We start from the raw sequence: 20,848 nt of genomic DNA, 5'->3' as shown, positions 1-20,848 counted from the left end.
ATAGTACCTGTACTGTAAGAATTACAGTGTAATCAATGCATATAGTGGAAATAGCTATCGTGTAGCGATGTATTGTTGAGCAGTAGTAGTGCTTGTAGTATTCTATGTGTGTACTGCTGTAGGTCACACGGCAAACGCCGCATACAGCACAAGGGATGATATGGGCTTGGAACCCACCAATTCGCTTCCAGCCACTGTCAGTGTCAGGATTGGTCCAACAAGTATGTGCTATAACAAGGGATAGTATATGTCGATATTTTATAACAGTCGACATATGTATGGGTGTATAAGTAAGATGAACATGTTAAAGGTGGGCTTACCATGCAAATATGGTGTGCATTGTGGGATATTGTGCCAGTAACTGTGTAATGTACAGTATTTTAGGCAGATCTATATTCTATTCTACAGAGCAGGTCTGTTATGTTATGCAAACAGTAGTTAGGTCTATTGGCAATTACAGTACTCAATAACAGGATACATATCATTTGTATTCATCTGACAGTTTAGCAGCATGATAGCAAAGATAATTGGAAGAGACAGGTAGCTATCCATGCACATAACACATGTAATATCCACCTCTCTAGTATTGTTAGCAAGCAATAACAGCTGTGCATGTGTACATGTTAAGCAAATGTGTAGTGACTCTTGTTACAGGGCTTGACCTCTCTAGTATCATTTGCAAGCAATAAGAGCTGTGCATGTGTACATGTTATGCAAATGTGTAATGCCCCTTGTTACAGGGCTGGTCCTCTCTAGTATCATTTGCAAGCAATAACAGCTGTGCATGTGTACATGTTATGCAAATGTGTAGTGACCCTTGTTACAGGGCTGGACTTCTCTAGTATTGTTTGCAAGCAATAACAGCTGTGCATGTGTACATGTTATACAAATGTGTAGTGACCCTTGTTACAGGGCTGGACCTCTCTATTATCGTTTGCAAGCAATAACAGCTGTGCATGTGTACATGTTATGCAAATGTGTAGTGACCCTTGTTACAGGGCTGGGCCAAATGGCTATGTGCACACCTACATAGAGTGCCTATTGAGAGTAGAGATACACTGGCTGAACTACCAGGTTTGTGTAGCCCAACCCTCATTGCCAACCTAATAGCCACTTGCACATACTATATGTAAGGTAGTGCACAGCACTGGTAATGAAACAGGTTGCATATCATCTTTAACTCCAGTGTAACATCTGCAGTAGGAGTGTAAGATGTAGGAGACAGCTGCCCATGTGTAATAGTCGCTTCATAGGTGATGGCTCACACTATCTGATTATATCCTGATCATGTTGATAGTGGCATCAGAGTCTATTGATACATGACTGTTTGGAGAATGGGTGTCTGTGCCCAACAGAGCTCATGGTCCTGGTGGATATGTGAGTATACAGCCAGAGACGGAAACAGACCTGTAGACACTTGCATCATCTGTAATCAACTAACAGGATGTGATGTGCTCCTCAGAGGAGGATTGCTGCAAAAGGTAGCTACAATGTTTCCGTAATAGGCAGTGTTGTCACGTCCATAACACAATTATTTGCATGTGAGCATCACTGTCTAAAACATCTTCATAAGCAATACATAAACTAAATGCAGGACTTGATACTTATAGTACTGAATGCTCATACAGGCATGTCCACTAGTCAGCTACTGGTGTTTACTAATGTCAGCTTTGTGTATGTGGCCATCCTGGGGGAATGTAATCTCTATGCCATGTACACTGCCAAACCCACCTAACACCATGCCCCACACATTGTTTGGGATGCAGCTACAGGGGTAAGCTGGAAGGCAGCCCAGTCTACAGCCATGACTGGACTGGACAGTCATGAGGTGTAGGTTAACACATGCAGCTCATCAACACAACCAACACATACCCTTACCAGAACACAGTAAGGACACCCACACACACTACCAGAAATCACACACATTCACAGATGCTTCTAAGTATCTGGCCAAACAAGTGACCCCCCCCAAGCAGGAAGAGACAGACACTGAAATACACAAACTGTATTACATAGTTTACATAATTGTGCCACACCTCAGAACACGTGACTGAAAACATGTCCAATAGTACTCATTTGTGAATGAAAACTCTAGCACTATGTACACACCAACCTATACGAGGGTGTACATACTGTCAGCTGCCTGTCTGCCATGATTAGCCACATACCCATACACTCAGACCACCTTTTGAACTATACGCATGATTGGCATATTCCATGTTGTTGTGCAGGACCTGTGATGCAATAGCCTGGACTGCATGGAAACACATGTAGGAACTGTCAGGTCTTGTAGCCCATGCAGGTATGTCCCACGACCTGTGTAGCATTCTGCTATTGGCCAGAATGATACTGTAGTACAGGGACAAAAGGATTGTATTCCACAACTGTCTAGTGTAATGGTGTAAGTCAAAGGGTATCCAGTATTTGTCTGCCTGGGATAACATGGTTGACAGATCATGATGCTTTGCCAGACAGGGCCTGCACTTGTCACCCCTGGGAATCTGGATACTGCCTAGGGCTCATGCTTCCCCTATAGTGCCTTCATCATGTACAGTTCAAGTGAAGGTCCACTCCTGTTACAGGGAAGGCCAAGCAATAAACTGCAGGTCTCGCTATACAATGATACATGTCAGAAACACTATACGGACACACATATGTCAAACCCTAACATGGAGAACATATCTGTGCAGTGGCTGAGACATGTTTCAATGCCCTGGAGAGCACACCTGCATGACCATGTTATAACACATACCTCACCTCTTGCCCATTATCCTTTATTGGAACATACGGGCCGCAGGTTTGTCCATTTTCCTGAAGGATATTTACACCCCTACGCTAGTTGCACTTGCATAACTTCAGATGCATTATGCTGAGCAACTACCTTTGTGCCAAAGTGGATTTCAAACTGCACCTTGAGACAGATCACCCATCAGGCCATGTATTTCCCAACTGTCATAATGTGCTGTAATGGGGAAGATTAGGTCTGAGACAGAACCATAATAATGGCTGCTTTCAACTATTCCATTATGAACTGGGAAGACTCCTCATGTACCAACACCTGCACTCAGTGCATGTTGGATTCCATCGACCCCACTGACCTGGATCACAGTAGTCACACAAACAGGACAGACAGTATGCTACACATAGTTAGTCTCCAATGCCAATGTTATGTTTCCTAAGAGCAGAGTGATGACTGACATGGCACCCATGCAGATGGACAATACAAGTGCAAATGCTGAATCCTACACAAATGAACCTTAAGCAGTCACATATATGCAGTGATAGTGCCATTGAAACAGAACCAGGATTCAACCCAACACAAACAAGAAGGCAAACTGGTGGTGCCATGCTTTAAACTGTACCACAGAAGGTAGTAACTGTTGCCAGAGTGAACACACATGAGTGTAGGTGATCCCTGGTCAGCCTCAGTAAGATGCAGATACACCATAAAAACCATACAATGCTGTGAAACTAATCAGTCACATATTATGAGGCCAAGCACAGAGCATTCTATAGATGTGTCATTAATCGTAATGGCAATGACAAGACCTGCCGTGCTGCACAGCACTATGGCATGGGAAGTACTGCACCTACAGAAATGGCACCCATTCATCCAGATAGGGTCTCGGAGAACCTAAACCCCCTCCCACCACCCCCAACAGGTGCACTTAGTAATATATCTAGGTACACTACATGGCCCCTGTAATAACGACTATGTAGGTACAAGCTACACTCACTAAAGCCATACATACAGCTTTCATGGGAGCTGTCAACATCCCAGGGTGTATCCTACACAAATGTAAGAACATTCAGCTATCCACATACACATCATGTTCAATCATAGCTCTATGTCAGGCTGTGTACACACCAAATGATGCACAGCAACAGTTATCACACCCCACAAAGGGGGAGACACCATTGATAATGGGAAATAGTGCACAACTACCCTGCTGAGTCTGGTCTGTAAGGTCATGAACTGTGATCAACGTATTTGATGTACTCGGTACAGATGTAGATGACAGTAGTGTTGATTCACACTGCATATCATGACCTTGCCAGGCTATAGGACACCATCACCCATACTGTGTTCCAGCTACACTCAGTAAACTAGGTGTATATTCCTATGTCACAGGAGTGGTTGGCAACTGGACTGCTGGCAGAACCAACACTACAGAAGGTGCCTGACTAATAGACGCACATCAAACCAATGCCAGCCACAGTAATACAGGGTTCATTCCTGGTACTCCCCCTCTTTGTTATCTATACCACACAGACTAACACAGAAGGCATCAACCTATTGATGTTTGCAAATGATTATGAACTAGGAGCAATAGTCGACTCAATGTGTGCTGTGTTCAACTTACAGAAGGGCCTTAGTGTGTCAGATGTGTAGTGTGTGACATATGGCCACAATCTGACAGCTAAGTATTGCATTGTCATCCCCTATGTTACAAACCCTGTACCCATGAACTACCACCTAGGCAGCGGTCAACATAATGGCAACTGTGTGTATGGGATGCAGCTGGACAGTACTCTTTCCTTTGATAGTTTCCTTACCACACCAGACAGGTAGTCGTATGTGGCACCCCTTATCATGACAGGGTACCATCCAAGAATATAGAGATAATTGCTCAGCCATACTCAACACCCATGTGACCCATAATAGATCACGTATTTCCTTTAAGGGTTATTGCCCATGTGTAGATGGCCTACACTGCCCATCCCAATCCCCAGCTGCACTATGTAGCATGCAGCCTACACTGAATAAAGCCATGTCCAACCCAGAGGTGTTGGACATGCTACACGTAACACATCCTAATCCCAACTAAACACATACTTCATGGACATCCACCTTTCTAGTTCAAGGATCACAACATGCCTGACAGATCTCTGTCCCATACACTTAACATAGTCTTGCCATACTATGCAACCCTGTCCAGCAAAGCTGCACATCGCCCCTCTCTGTGACATGGTGTGATGACCACATGCCAAATATATCAGTAACCCTGTGGATCATTTCTGTGGCACTGCTTGAACTGGCCACTGAAACTTACCTGTCTGTTGCCTACAGCTAGGTAACCTGTCTGCCTAGGCTCATAAATGGCCTAGGGCATATAGCCTATTAGATCACTATGACCATACATGCTATAGTTTGATATCCAACCCTGCAAATACCATCAGGCTAGCTATTGTCCCATGTGCTACACATGTGCAACACAGGCAATACATGGCAGGATGCTACACAGCTGTACAGTGCCATGTAGCTGTATATGGCAAAACACATACATGCTTGCAAGTCTACAGGGTCACAGGTCATGTCCCTAACAGCTATGTATGACTATATATGTGACATATACACAGCATTAAGGTCAATTGCATTAATGTGAACACATCCAGACATGTGCTGATAGGTAAAGACACCAGTACAGGCAAACAGACATGCCCATGTTAAGACAACATCCACGTGTTGTATGAGCAATGTCATCACATGACACAGACTTATATGGCGATAACATCACATCACCAGTAAGTACAAAAAAGAAAGAGAAGTAGATCCACAAAAGCTGTTTATTGTAAGCACTTTTGTGCACTAAATCGAGTGCAATTCCTCAGACAAAATTTCACAGAATGACAAACCATATAGTATAAATGGACACCAGTTAAGAAAATTAATTGAAACGTGCCCTCATATTTAAAAACACATACTCAGTCAAATAAACTGGTATGCATAAAAATAAAAAAAGCTCTACATATTCAATACACACAGAACACACAGCACCTCTCTCCTATTGTGCCAATTCAACCGTATATCAACAATAAAAAATTTATATTGTAAAATTAAAAATACAAATTCTAATGTGTATATTATACACATATGAATAAAAATATACCCAACAAACTATTATTTTGAAATGTGTGTGTAATCATGCATAAAAATCAAATATAAAATCATTATTTAACGTTCCAAAGCTCTCAATCTAAGTAAACATTTAATGGAACAAGTATCATTAAGTCTAGGATAGACATATACATTAGTTTGTAACTGCCATAAAAGCTCTTGTTCTTCTAGTTTAAGGTGCCACGGTCCCCCTCTTGGGTTCCTTGGAACACTTCGGACTACCATAAATTGAAAACTATGTGAACTAAATTCAGCTACATGTCTCGCTAAGGCATTAGTATGAATGCCTCTGCTTATACTATATATATGCTCATAAATACGCTGTTTTAACTGGCGTTCTGTTTTGCCTAGGTAAAATGCTGAGCATATTTTACAAGTAGCTAAATAAACAACACCTTGACTATCGCAAGAAAGTCTATCTTTAACTGAATATTGTATTCCCCAGATGTTAAAATAAGACCCAGTTTGAATGTACTTACAGTAAGTTGTGGTTTTAACAAATGATATGGATGTAACTCAAATATGTAATGTTAAATATTCAACTAGTTTTTTGACCCAGTTTAGTGATATCTCTGGTGAACTCAAAGATATTTTAAATTATAATTGGGATCACATTCTACAAGACCAGGCTATTAGTAATATTCTTGGTCCTAGACCTTTAATAACTTTCAGAAGGGGCCCTAATTTAAAAATGTTATTTGAAACTCCGCATTTTAAATATAAGCATGTCAGAGGTATGTTTAAATGTGGAAGATGCAAATACTGTAAGTACATTCAAACTGGGTCTTATTTTAACATCCGGGGAATACAATATTCCTAATTAAATAATGATTGTAAGCAGGTGTAAATATTTTTTCGTGACAGTAAGCAGCGGGTACAGGCAGGTAACAGACATGTACAACTCACAGTACACTTGAAATGCCCTTCTTTGGCAATCCTGCTGTTATGTCACCCACCTACGAATACACCTCTGGGACTGCTTTAACTCAGTAATCTCCATGGTGCGTGATGTTACTGCGTAATGCTATCGTGTGTTAAACTAGTTTGGTAGGTGTTCCAATCCCAGACAGGTCAACTGTGTCTCTCTGCTTGCCTGCCCGTGAAAGAAACGATGCTTTTAGAGTATGCACACTATTTACAATTCACATACCCACCTTAGGCAATCCTGCTGATGTCACATACGTAGAAATACACCTCTGAGACTACTGTAACCCAGTATTCTCTGTAGCGTGTGCTGTAACTGCATATTGCTGTAGTCTGATAAACTAGTTAGGTAGGGGTTCTATTCCAAGAGAGGCCAACTGTGTGTATGTCTGCCTGAGAAAGTAACAATGCCTTTCAGAGTATGCACACTCTTTACAATTCCCATAACCACCTTTGGCAGTCCTGCTGTCACCCACCTAGTAATACACCTCTGGGACTGCTGTAACCCAGTAATCTCTGTAGCACATGCTATAAGTGCGTAATGCTGTAGTGTGATACACTAGTTAGGTAGGGGTTCTATTCCAAGACATGGGAGGTGTGTGTGTGTGTCTGTTGGACAGTCAGAGCCTGTGTAGAGGTGGCTGTGAGTGTCTAACCACTGGACATGTTGAGAAGCGGATTTTGTAGTTTTCCTATATGGTGTCCGTATTATATGTCACAATGTCCACCTCATGAGGAGTACAGATGTCAATCAGCCAAGGGACTGTGTTGGCAAGCCATACCTCTACATCTGGCAAAAGGCCTGGTGAATAAAATATGCAACCCTACTATTACCCGGAATACGTTCTGAACCCATGTGTCATACACAAACACACTTGCCTAGAGTATCCCACTATGTTGCTAGTACCCTGCACATTGATGACAGATAGTAGGCATGGTGTGAATGCAGTGGGCTGCAGAGGGCATGGCACCCTGTACAGCAGTACAATAGGCACATAATTCCGGACAATGTGCCTTCACTATGTTCCCCACTGGATGCCTGCAACATATGTGGTGCCATCATATGTGATCCACAGAGGCCATTCAATGCCTTACACATGTGCCCTGTATGGACCGATGCCACTGACACCAGGGAATACCTGTATCATGCTATCAATGCAGGTGCAGGGTCAATCTGCTGTCTATAACAAGGTCCTGCCACATCAGGCCTGTATTGGCATATCTGAGGATAACACTCTGTGTACACAACATGTGCCTGCCAAACCAGGTAGACTTGTACATGTCACTGTACATTACTGTGGGACATGCACATCATAGGCAATGTCCATGACAAGGACTATCAAACACAGACATGGCATGCATTGCAAAGCTATGGCCATACACAATGGTAACCAGGATGTCAGGACAGTTCATACAGTACCCATCTGTGTGGGACATTGCAGACACTACACCCCTGTACCACACTGCACACCATTGTCGGGTGGCGTGATGCCAAGGATTACCCCTCACCCAGCCTTGTACAGCCATCTTGCACAGCCAACCATTACACACCCATGAAGCAATGCACACATGCATGACAGTACTAGCACCTTGTGTCTGTGTGTGGTGTATGATGCTCCCAACCACAGTCACACCCAGTATAACTCCCATTGGCATACCGAATGATGTCAGACATGTTCACATGTCCTAGTCCATAGAAACTCCAGATATCCCCTGTGGTGCATGTAGTACCTGTGCATTACTACAGTGTGGCAAACTAAGTAGTTAGGAAGTGTATTTGTGGGCCTGGCAAAGTGTGTCAATGTGAGTCCATTAGAGTGTATGGTTGTGTTGACAATGACATCCGTTCATGTGGACAGCCATGTGTGCTACACCAAATGTATGTCTACTATATCCACAAAGAAATGGTGAAGCAACCAAGGCACAGAATGTCCTAGTTTAAACACAGTCCAAGGATAAATAAAAGGTAGGTAAAATCCAAGGTAAATTTATTCACTCAGGTAAGCGCTTTCATGATACACATATCACTTCTTCAGACCTTCAAACAAACACTTCCTACTCAACTCTATTTAAACAGTATTCAAACCAATCAAATCAAACCAATTAATGCTTGAAGTAATTAGCACTTAAAGTAAAACCAGTCATTTTACAATATATACAAAGTCATACTGGAAAACATTTCAAGTATAGATACATAATAAATATTGTAATATAAAATGCATTAGTTAAAAATGAATTAGTTAAAAATGATTAAAATATATATTTAATATGTCTTTCATTAAAATAATTTAATTTCATTTCATTTGAACAACTTCCTATTCTTCAAAACTGGTTTCAAGGGTATTCTATCATTAAGGCCCTTTCCTTTATTAGCTCTTAGTCTGATAATCCACCTAGTTTCAGAGGTCTCTGTATAGTTTCTTATATCACTTATGTCTACTATATGTCTGTTGCAGATGTCGCTGACCAGCACACATATATGTTCTTACGGCACACCAACATGTCAGCTTTGTGGCACATGGAGTAACTGCATGCACTTGTAATAGTAATGACTAGTCAGTCAGGGGTTTGAACCCCTGTACTGGTAGGTGTGTGACAGACGATGCTTAGGTTTTAGTCTCCAAGCCCTTCTCTGATGTACTTTGCCTCTGTCTGTCCCTCTCACACATTCTCTGGTGGATATGGAGTTGTACATCTGCTCAGCAGCAGATTGTGTTTTGTAAGTGATGGTCATGATCAGCTGATGGCCTCTGCACCTGTTGCAGTCCTCCTCTAGCTGATTGCATGTGGAACAGCTGTGATGATGTTCCCATAGCCAATTGCACGGAAACACAGTACAATATCTAGAAACATCATGCTGGTGTTTGCCCATGACCGTTGCTGTGAGTGGTACCTGGATCTGGTGTTTGGTAACCGGCATCACAGATGATATCTGGATGTTCCTCAAACAACATACACACAGAAAATAGCCTAAGACAGGAGGGTGATTTGCCAGACATGTTTATAGCATGTAAGTGTAGCTATGCTTCATTGAGACTACTGCCAGTTTAACAAGTTGTGTGTGGTAATGGCTATTTTGCATGTTTTAAAACTGACAAGACAGTGCTCTGTTTGTGAGGGACCCCCATCTGTAGGGCCATCTGTGGACTGGTCAGTATGTGGAACCATTTGTTTCCTGTGTTACTCATTGAACACACATCTGTGAACTGCAGGAGCATAGTGTGAGGACTGCAGTCAGTACATGGCGATAGTGATGAGTTACTGCCATCGCATCCCTGATTGGACATATGTCACATGAAACAATGGTATGACAGACACTGTCTGGGATTCTTAGTGACACGCCTATAATGGGCCATTGTTCATAGCTGCAGTCACAAGTCTTCTGCACTTTGTACAGATGTCATGCAGTATATATGCTATACCATCTGTTGTGTTGGGTTGATGATCATATCTATGCATGCTGTTATAAGTTATCCTGAATGCTGTTGACTATTACTAAGCCATATCTGTGTTTAAACTGCAACACCATAGGCTGTATGGGTTTGGACGTCCTGGCAGAACCTCCTGTCCCACTTCAGCTGGCCATGGCACCAGGCACCAGCACATCTGGGGCCCAGCCTTGGACCTCATCCTCTGTTGGCTCTGCACCACCTTCTGGTGGAACCATCATGGAGGATGGGGCTTGTTCCCCCCTGGGAGTAGGTCCAGACAGGAACATGTCAGCTGTCATACAGTCCTGGATGTGGTGCGTAGGGGGCTCAATAAGGGGTTTTGAGGCCAGATACGCCAGCTCGAGTGCAAAGTGTCACATTTATAGGGTGAGCCTGTCCCTCCTAGACAACCCCGAGCACTGCCACCTTTGTGTCTGTTTTGGTGCAGTGGTGGCTGCCCATGGCTGGGGACCTCCGTCCCACTGTTTCCATCTGGGGGCTCATGGGCTTGTGACTGCCGAACACCCCTCCCCATCCAAGGTGTATCCCCCCACATGTGTAATATACTGACCCTGTATGCTGTCTTTTCTGTCATCCTACCCAACCTTTCCTCCACATCCCACTCTCACCCTACGGAAACAAAAGGCTAATCGGTGCCTAGAACAACATTTACCCCATACATAGCTGTCCATTTCACATACGTGTCCACTGGACACATGTAACCCTTTTAATATGCATCACGACATACTCCAGTTGTCCTCACCCCTGTCTCTCAGGCACACAATCCTGGTATGCACATGACTCCTAAAGGTTCCAGGTATATGTGATGCAGACGACCCCATTGTACATACAACACTACCGGTCCCTCTATGGTTACCCCATTTACCTTTTTCATGATGATGATGTCGCACACAGCATCTTGCAAGAGTATTGTTCTCACATAATGATTGGACAGGAACTGTTGTGTTAATGTAAATAAAATGCACAGAGTGATGTATTTGGCCAATGTACAAATGTTTGCATATATTAATGACACATGTCTGTCTGAGGAAGTCTTGATATTACATAGGACAACACCACTACATAATACAGGCGTTGCTGGTATTTCCCTTTTCATTCCTTTGTAACACTTTGTTGTCACATGGGATGTTCTTGATATATCTATATATATGTATGTATCTATATCTGGACATAAACACACACACACATACATCTACATGATAGAATACATTTCCTATACTGTTGAATGATTGCGCTGGATGATATGGTTTTGAGCCTTGCAGAGGCCGTTTATTTTGTTGCTGGGCAGAACAAGGCTGTTGGATACAGACTGATTAAGGCACATTAAAGCAGTTGTGAGCGGGTGTGCGTGGGTTTGCATGGAGCTAAGCAGTGCTAACATCCGGTTACAGTTTCTTACACACAGTTAGCCTCTACATTGCTTCGCCAGTGTAATACTCGCATACTGGTGGCCAAGCAGGCTTACACCCGCTTGCTCCCGCACTTGCAAATGCACTGCATTTGGTGTTTACATCTGACACTCACACCCCTGGGTGGGAGCGAGGACCATGATATTACCTTGTGATGTCTATTACATCGGATTGCATGCCTACAGTATCGGGAATGGCTGCCCATTAGGCGAAAGCATGCTGTCCGACTGTACGGAATCCACAGCCTGTCCAGAGTTTGATTCATATTATTGGTGTGTTCCTCTTACAATCTGCACCTGTCTGGCTAATACATGGGAACTGACACTCTTCATTATAAACAAGTAACTGGGTTTTGGAACCCCATCCTTCAGCTGATTCATGCTACTGCATACCTAATATTCTATCATCCTTCTAAGGTTGTCAGTGGAATATGTGCTTTCTGTCCCTATCAGACCTCTTATACGACTGGGGAAAAATACCAATTGAATCAGGGACACGTCATAACAACATCAGGGACACATTTAAATTATTAGTGCTATTAACCAGACACACTGACAGACTCAGAGCATATGAATTCATACACATTTTCTGAGGTAAATGATGTTTATAACTCTTAATTTTTGTCATTATTCATTACTTGTAATTCACCACCTTTCCTTACCTCAGTTAAACTCAGGCTATGTGTTTGGGTAAGGGTTTGCATCTGCTTACCTGAGTTTGACCACAAGGGGCGGTCTACGTGAGCTGCAAGATGCTCGAGTCTCCAGCTTCAAAACAGCAGTCTTCAAGTGCTTGGGGCTTGATCGCTTGTATGGGAATACATATGTGGTTTTTCATACATATATACTTTAGAGAGAAAACAACTTGCATGCTGCAGTTATTAATTGACTCTGATTTGCTTTGTGTAATACATATTGTAGCACTTCAATCCCTGGACCCTTGCCCTTTACCCCCTATTTTGCTGGAGTGCCTTCTGTGTGGAGTCTGCATGTCCTCCTCGCGGTCGAGTGGCCTCCGAAAGACATGTGTGAATGGGCGTGCCTTCGCTGAAGGTTGGGCATCGGGCTGGCAACTCAGCACCATAAAAATCTACTGCCAATCATTAGCGGACCAGAGTTCCACTGTGGCAACCCCTAACTGGGAAAAGCCGAAAAGACAAACAACAACAACCTTAGTTGGTCTCACACTACTATCTACCATCTCTTCTGGAAAAAAAAAACAGGCTTTGACTATTTCAGAATACAGTTCACAAAATATATAGTTTAACTTTCAAATCATTCCTTTATTGTTGGAAGGTTTTATGCATCAGCATAGTAAACAAAGGTGACCAGAACCTGTTGCTGTGAATTCAAATTGCAAGCATTTCTTAAAAAATTTTGTAGGCCTTTAGTGTTTCTGTTTCCTTAGTCATTTCAGTATCAGTTGTATCCCAGCATGGCTGATTATTTTCACCCTCTGATGTTTGGTTCTACATTACTTTTGCTCTGCCTTCAAAGTTTTCATCATTTACACTGAAGTTATTTGCATCGCTAGCGTAAGGGCTACATCTGAAGACAAAGTCCTTGTGGCTAACATTTATAAATGCACAGCACTGTGGAGTCTCTGTTTCCAAAAGTAAAGAGTAAGGGAGATCTCCTAATGTCTTGATCAGATATCTTCTAATTATCATAAATACCCATTCATGCCACTGCAAAAAACATGAGCATAAAGAGGTAGTTAACTGGGTAGATAAGACAGACATAGATAGATAGATAGATAGATGGATAGATAGATAGATAGATAGATAGACTGATTGATAGATAGATAGATAGACTGATTGATAGATAGATAGATAGATAGATAGATAGATAGATAGATAGATAGATAGACTGATTGATAGATACGTGACTTTCAGGTAGATAAATGATCCTACATCACCTAATGTTATTGAACTGGTATCTTGCCCAGTGTTTGTAAGCTGCCCCTTCTGGGTGAAGTTTAGTACCAAGGGTTAAGGCAGTGTGCTTATTATGATCTTTATCCTACAATCCTGGAATTGGGTTACCCATTTCCAAGCTGTAAACTGCATTTCTCCAAGTACGTTACTAAATCAGACAATGCACCATGGTCAATCCAGAAAAAAAGACATTTGAACCTAGTGGGTGGTTTAACATGATGCACTATGGGTATGCTGTCCTGTATTAGTCTAATCTACTGCACTTTCAAAAGGGGAGGAACTTCATTTCATGAAACAATAGCGAAATGTGTAAATAAGTATGTGGAATGGCATGTGTTTACAGAAGGCTTCCGAATTTGCTTGCGGCTTTTGGGTACATAGAGTTTGTTTGGCAAACATTGCAAAAGAGGTGCATTTCAAAGAAAGAAAAGAAGAATATCACCATTTAAAAGTACTTGTTTTTTTTTTTTTAATTCAGGCAACAAAGACAAAGACTTCAGCCATGCCACTTACCAGAACTGTGACCTTAGCTTATTTTTTCCAGAAAAATGTTTTGCATACCAACAGTTCATGCCTGTATGCTTTCCTGATAGCCCATGAAGTTGTATCAGTTGTGCCCATTTAAGGTTATAATGACCAAGCAACTCAATGCTCATCAAGTGTGACAAGATTCCTCTTTGGGAATAGAAACTTAAGGGTTATTATATATTCAGCTCTTTCTGCTTCATACCTTTCCCGTCTCATTAGTATGCCTGTCACAAGATATGGCAAAGAAATCCACACAGAATTAAATTTTCAGTGAAAAATGCATATGATATTGTGAGCAGTCTACACTATTTTTTTCACACATTGGATATGCTTTTTTTTAAAATTTTCATGGATCATGATTTTACAGTTCAGTAGTTGAGAACGGTGTCTGAAACGTTTTACAGCTTATAGAACATCTACATTTCATAAATGTATAGGTATTTTAGTGCTTTAAGGAATGTCTTACTGGCCTATAAAAGCAGTTTTCTAGATTGGTTTGTAGGCCAAAAGGTAGTAGCTGGATATTTTGCTTGAGCTGTGCAGTGTGACTCAGAACCACAGTGATGCCATAAGCCCAGACCAGGGTCAACACTGAAATAGAAGTCTTGCTTTAGAAGCCCTGTTTGATTCTTCAGCTTTAGTAAATCAAAAATTAAAAATTAATAATAATAAAGGTAATAATAAATGGACTACAATCCAAGAATCTATGCAAAATGAGGTAATATATTAAGCGTGTTAATACACCTGGGAGAGGTGCCTCATAGAGCATATTACCTGCCATTAGACAGGGTGTTTGTAGATAACGAATTAACACTAAAGGTGACTTGTACAGTCAGCAGACTTCATATATAGCCCCCAAACCTACTTTGTGCCTTTAATCAATGTATTAAGACAGTGGTTTGATCACTGTCCTAGTACCAGCAATTAATGTTTTCCCTAGAGTTCAAATTAAGCTCCAGTGCTTTGATTGAATGCTTCCTAGCTTTATTAGTCAAAATGAGGAGATGTAACTTGCTTCTGCTGATCAAAAAGACCCTTGCAATTTCTTCCAATAAAAGGAATTTAAAAAAAAATCTGAATTCTCATTAGAGGAAGCTTGTTTTACTTGCATATATCATTTTAATAATTTGACAATTTGTGCAGATGTTGCTGACAGTTACACGTTCATCCTAAGTATGAATTTGAAACCGTTCAGTACATTTTATTTCAGAATAAGTAATGTTTATGTAACATTGTACGTTGACTGGCAGTGAACAGTGCCCTTTATTAACTGTAGAGTAAGAGACGGAAGTATTACTGTAGTGATGTTAAATGTGTAGAAAGAATGGAACAGAGAATTTCTGCTTCAGATGATTATTATTATTTAAGATTTGTTAACTGGTTAGTCCCACCAAGTACATGGCCTGGTTTCAGGAATAACTTACAACTTTAATGTCTCTACACAGAGTACGTACAAGGACCTACTACAGGTGCTTGCATACTAGTAGCACATGGCACAGCTGCTCACTTCCACCTTGCTTGAAAAAAAAAGTGCTTGAACTCTCACTAGTTTGACTTCCTGATCTTGCATAGCCCTTCCAACACCTGATCCTATACACTACATAGTTCTACTACAACCTAAATCCTAAACCTAAAATCCCCACCCAGTTCCCTACCCAACTCCTCACTCCCTAACCCTAAACCTCCACTCCTCCTCCTCCTCTGTAACCCTAAAGTCCCTGATCGCTATGTATACCTAAAAATCCAACCACCCTTCATAAACCTGAATTCCCCCAACTGATTTCTAAAACTCCTTTCCTGCTCCCTAATCCTTACCCCCTTCTCACTAATCCTAAAACTCCCTTCCACTCCCTTCCCATAACTGCTTGCCTGAAGTCATATTCAAGTGTGAGCAGCAACCTACTTGAGCAGCAAGATACCCAAGTCCCTCATTTTGAAACCATAGCCTTCGAGCACTTGAGACTGGAGCGTTTAGTAGAATCATACATGCACATAAAGATAATAATGACTGATTTGATTTGTTTACTTATTTATTAAGGCAAATGAGATGGTCCTGAGACCTTTTTTAGCAATGACCCTCACCCAAAGGCACATGCTAAGAACTATAAGCTTACATGCAAAATAGTGTTACATTAATAAAACATGTTGCCTATACATTCATGCAAACTAAATTTTGAAATTTGTATGCAATGGCGAGACTAAGTACATTTATGTATATCTATATATATCTATATATATCTATCTATATATATATATATATATATATATATATTTTATATATATATATATATATATATATATATATATCTATATATATGTATATATATATATATATAGATATGTATATGTATATATATATATATATATATATATATATATATATATAGATATATGTGTGTGTGTGTGTGTGTGTGTAAATCATGTCATATAAAAATTAAACACTGAAAGCTTAAACGTTAGCCTTTTACAGATGACATTTATAATAATTAGCAAGATACTCCTCAGTTTTACATTAAATTGTGTTAATTTCTCTAGCATTGGGAGCAGACCCATAGCTGACTCATTTCACACCCAGTGCTGCTTCCTGGTCTGGCACCCCTCAATGCCAGGAGGAGAAGCACCAGGCTATATTGAACTGTAATTGTGTCCATAAAGGTTTATTTGAAAATGTATCATTTTCTTAGACAGCTCATTGAAAGGCCACTCAGCTGGTCCCATTCACAGAGTGTCTTATTCATTGAAGGAGCTGTTTTATAGAGGCTGTGCAATGATGAACTTCAGGGAAAAGTTACTATAGCAATAACTCACGCCTGGGTGTGGGTAATGCTGGATTTACCCACGGTTGGCGTGACCAAACAAAGCCAACCGTGGGTAAATACAGCATTATCCACACCCAGAAGTGGGTTATTGCTATTATACCATGACATTATTTAAGAAAAGAAACTATTACTTTTCTTAAATAATGGCATAGTATAATGCCTGTTTACTGCCCTTCCGCAGATGTCTGGCATCCGCGGCAGTTCTGATGTACTGCACGCCTGCGCAGTACATCAGAGCTGTGGGCAAAAGCAACGGAGAAAGCAAGATCTCCATTGCTTTTTTGTTTAAGCTATGTTAAATGGGTTTAACATAGCGAGACAGTTAAAATAAGCAACGGAGATGTCCGTTGCTTATTTTAAAACTGTCTCGCTATGTTAAACCCATTTAACATAGCGAAGCAAAAAGCAACGGAGATCTTGCTTTCTCCGTTGCTTTTAAACCTGTCTCGCTATGTTAAATGGGTTTAGCATAGCGAGACAGCTAAAATAAGCAACGGAGATTTCCGTTGCTTATTTTAAAGCTGTCTCGCTATGTTAAACCCATTTAACATAGCGAACAGTGTTTAGTAGAGTTATACTAATGGAAAAAGTCGGCGACGGACCTTTTTCCATTAGTATAACTCGATTTACAATGTGCACGCTGGCCAATCAGCGTGCACGTTTTGGGGGGGGTCATTGTATAATTTCACATAATTCACATAATTCTAACTGTTCCTGTTTCTTCATGACTACAGAGTAAAGATGTTAATATATATATATATATATGTGTGTGTGTGTGTGTGTGTGTGTGTGTGTGTGTGTGTGTGTGTGTGTGTGTGTGTGTGTGTGTGTGTATTATCAGTAACAGTGAGTGTGTGGGTGAATAGGAGTTTGTCTTTCTGTAAAGCAGTGGTATGTTTTTACTTTTACTTTTTCTGTGTGCTGCAGTTGATTTTTCTTTAAATGAGATAGTTTATAGGTTATTTTCAGTGAAGGAGTTCTCTTGATAAGTGGGATTCGTTGACTGGACTTTTGATGAACACTTCTTCCAGAAAATGTACAAGATTTAGTTATTTTAACTGTGGTGACTCTGTCATTTCCCTTTATTGCCCTGCTTCTGCTAGGATTTTGGTGGTGGTGGTTGTGAGGGCAACTGTGTCATCAAGAAAACTTCTGATTTTCCTGGCCTGTTTTTACACAGCAACAAAATACTGTTGTGGAAAAGCCGAATTTTCAAATGCAGAGGAATATTACTTTTGGTTTAAGGTTACCAGAAATAAAGTACTGCTGTATATGACATTTGTGTTCCTTTGACCAAATGACTAGATCAGATAATCAGTTGTCGCACACTGTCAAGACCAAAACCTTCACAAAATGACTCCATGAAAGAATGTCCAATACAGAAATGATCACCACTAAAAGCTTGTGACAAAACTGCAGATACACACAATAATATTGACCAATGAAAATCTTGAACTCTTTAAAAGCTGTTTTGCAAGGGCTTCATATCCAAGACATCCTTTAGATAGAAGGCCTGCATGCTTCATATCTGTATTGCTATCTATATATATATATATATATATATATATATATATATATATATATATATATATATGGGTCAACTTGATATGGTCGACAGTTCATATGGTCGAAATTCATTTGGTCGACGGCTCATTTGGCTGACAACCAGTATTCAAGGCACTTAACATGGAATTGCCCCCCTCGCCAAAGTTATGCGACCCTGGAGTTGATATATATATATATATATATATATATATATATATATATATATATATATATATATATATATATATATAGTTAGGGGTGTGTGTGGGGCACAGCCCCCCACAATGGGGGGTGTGGGGGAGAAGCCCCCCACTAATATTCATTTATAAGTTGTTTAAAACATGAAAATACAACAAAAACTAAACATTTTAAATTACTATGGGTGGGGGGCTTTGCCCCCACCCCCATAACTATATATATCAACTCCAGGGTCACACAACTTTGGGGAGGGGGGCAAATCCCTTTTAAGTGCCTTGAATACTGGTTGTCGACAAAATGAACCATCAACCAAATGAGTTTCAACCATATGAACTGTCGACCATATCAAGTAGACCCATATATATATACATGTATATCTATATATATATATATATATATATATATATATATATATATACACACACACACACACACACACACACACACACACACACACGCACACACGCACACACGCACACACATATATACATGTATGTATGTATATATATATATATATATATATATATATATATATATATATATATAAATATAAACTAACTTTGAGATCATTGCGCCTTGCAGTGACAGGAAAACATTGAGGTACTGCAATCTCATTTTTTTTATACAGTTGAAATCAATTTCTCATTAATGAGTGCACTTCAGCGAAACAGCCTCATATTTGTGCTGCTTTGTCCCCTCCTGAAAAATGTATGTTTAGAAACACAGTTGTGTGTGTGCATAGTTGGCTAACACATGTAAACATACTTTTCTTAACATTTCTTATACAGTGGAGTAGTTACTTCTTCAAAATGCATGTAGTGGAAAAGTGGACTGGTGGTGTGATGTGTAAGGGTCATTGCACTGAATGTTGCTGGTTTGTACAATGAGAAACTAAAGTATATACATCTGCTGGTCACTGGGTTACAGTAAAGGTGTACATTACACAAGTTAATTGCTTCCTAGATCTCTTGTATTAAAGGGAGTCTAACATGAGAAGTGTTGAAAAAGAGAAGCTGCAAGGTAAGACACAATTTGCCTACATGTTCAAGCCATATCCAGTGCATACTTTGAAAGTACAGAAGTTCACCAAAATCAGATTCAGAATCAGAATCACATTTATTGGCCAAGTAATCACGCATACAAGGAATTTGACTCCGGTTTCATTGACTCGCCAAGTATGAATTACATAAATGACATACATAAAACTATTAAGAACAAGACAAAAAAGTAAATATACATATACATATCCATACAAGTTGCAAGGTGCAGCTCAGTGCATGGAATGTAAAATAGCAGCAGAGTGTGGATGGAAAATGTGACTAAGTCTTACAGCGGCATCACTGGAGTGCTTTGCAAAGCATTACTAGCAAAATGTGCTTACAGATGTTTTTTCTGCATGTAGCAGTACTGTTATACAGAAAACAATGGCTGTACTGCTGTGACATCCCTTGATTTAGAGCAAATAGAAGATGCTACAGAGGTGGCCATAGGACCCAGATGCATACTAGGTGCTTAGACAATGCCAAGACTAAACTATACATCATTGTGCATGCAATGTGTAGTAGGACAGATAAGCCCAAGGTAGGCATATGTTCCATGTGGTTGTGGAAAAGAATCTATTGGCTAAAGTCACCACAGGTTAGTGCGATATAAACAACACAATATACTGTTTTAATACTTATACTCAGCATGACATAATTCACATGAATTTTACGCAAAGAAGAAAAAAAGCTGGTAATGACAGCTCAGAAATGTCTTAGAAAAAAGGGAGAAGATACAGAAAAATGCTGAAATGTGAACCTTTGCACGTGTACTGGAATGTTGAAAGATGCAAACAGTGGAGGGTCTGTATATTGAAAGTCAATAAAATGGCAAGTGTGTTTTCACTGAAAAATGCACAAATATTCCAGTATACAAGTATTATGGAAGCAGTGAAACATCAACGGTAACAAATTCCTGAAAATAAAGTAAATGGTAATCAAGTGGGGTCATCATGTCCCACTGTTAAGAAAGACGAAGTTGTAGTTCAAGAGAAAAAGGACAAGGTCGTAGTGTTTATTAAACCATCACCGTTAATGAGCAAAGTGCCCTATGTACTGAGAGATGTAAAATTATAAAATGTCAGGACATCACAAAAA

At 40.3% G+C, this 20,848-nt stretch overlaps 1 protein-coding gene across 1 annotated transcript in view; it reads left to right on the top strand.

The window, feature by feature from the left end:
* DOCK3 (dedicator of cytokinesis 3) overlaps positions 1–20,848 on the top strand; it is a 4,843,230-nt gene that overhangs the window by 498,820 nt on the left and 4,323,562 nt on the right. The gene's annotated exons all lie outside the window — the stretch shown is intronic.

The sequence above is a fragment of the Protopterus annectens genome, chromosome 7.part0, assembly GCF_019279795.1.
Source record: "Protopterus annectens isolate FY-2018-M chromosome 7.part0, PAN1.0, whole genome shotgun sequence".
Classification (NCBI taxonomy): Eukaryota; Metazoa; Chordata; order Ceratodontiformes; family Protopteridae; genus Protopterus; species Protopterus annectens.
This window is presented reverse-complemented; position numbering and strand designations above follow the sequence as displayed.